We start from the raw sequence: 996 nt of genomic DNA on the forward strand, positions 1-996 counted from the left end.
TAAATTTTTTTTGAAATTTTGATGTCGTCATCAAAAAATGATAAAAAATCGAAAATTTGGGAAAGTTTACAAATGTGTTTTTAATATTATAGCGATTATACGATTAATGACGTCTCCAAATTTGATCAAATTATGAATTTCTTTAGTTATGTATATATTTTTGGAGTGATAATTAATTAAGTCAGAACCTCTGATTCCTAAACTTTAAGGTATAGAGATACTTTAGAGCCCTTAAGTGAATCTTTGAATCTGACTGCTATTGGGCGCAAAAACTTAGGGTAAACTGCTAGGTTTTTGAGACTTGCCCTAAGTCACACGAGGCGACAAATTTCGACCGAACTATATTCTACAAATCATAGAGCTATTTCTATTTGAGCAATTTGGAGTGAATGAAGTCGCATATCGAAAATTCTTCTCTGGGGACAAATTTCGACCAAATAGGGGGCTATCGAACTATATTCTATATATCATACAGCTATTTGAGCAATTTGGAGTGAATTAATTCGCATATCGAAAATTCTTCTCTGGGGACAAATTTTGACAAAATAGGGGACTATCGAACTATATTCTATACATCATACAGCTATTTGAGCAATTTGGAGTGAATTAATTCGCATATCGAAAATTCTTCTCTGGGGACAAATTTTGACAAAATAGGGGACTATCGAAGTATATTCTATGTATCATACAGCTATTTGAGCAATTTGGAGTAAATGAAGTCGCATATCGAAAATTCTTCTCTGGGGACAAATTTTGACAAAATAGGGGACTATCGAACTATATTCTATACATCATACAGCTATTTGAGCAATTTGGAGTGAATGAAGTCGCATATCGAAAATTCTTCTCTGGGGACAAATTTTGACAAAATAGGGGACTATCGAACTATATTCTATACATCATACAGCTATTTGAGCAATTTGGAGTGAATGAAGTCGCATATCGAAAATTCTTCTCTGGGGACAAATTTTGACAAAATAGGGGACTATCGAACTA

Source organism: Clytia hemisphaerica, unplaced genomic scaffold (genome assembly GCF_902728285.1).
Source record: "Clytia hemisphaerica strain Z4C2 unplaced genomic scaffold, Clytia hemisphaerica genome assembly, whole genome shotgun sequence".
Taxonomy (NCBI): domain Eukaryota; kingdom Metazoa; phylum Cnidaria; class Hydrozoa; order Leptothecata; family Clytiidae; genus Clytia; species Clytia hemisphaerica.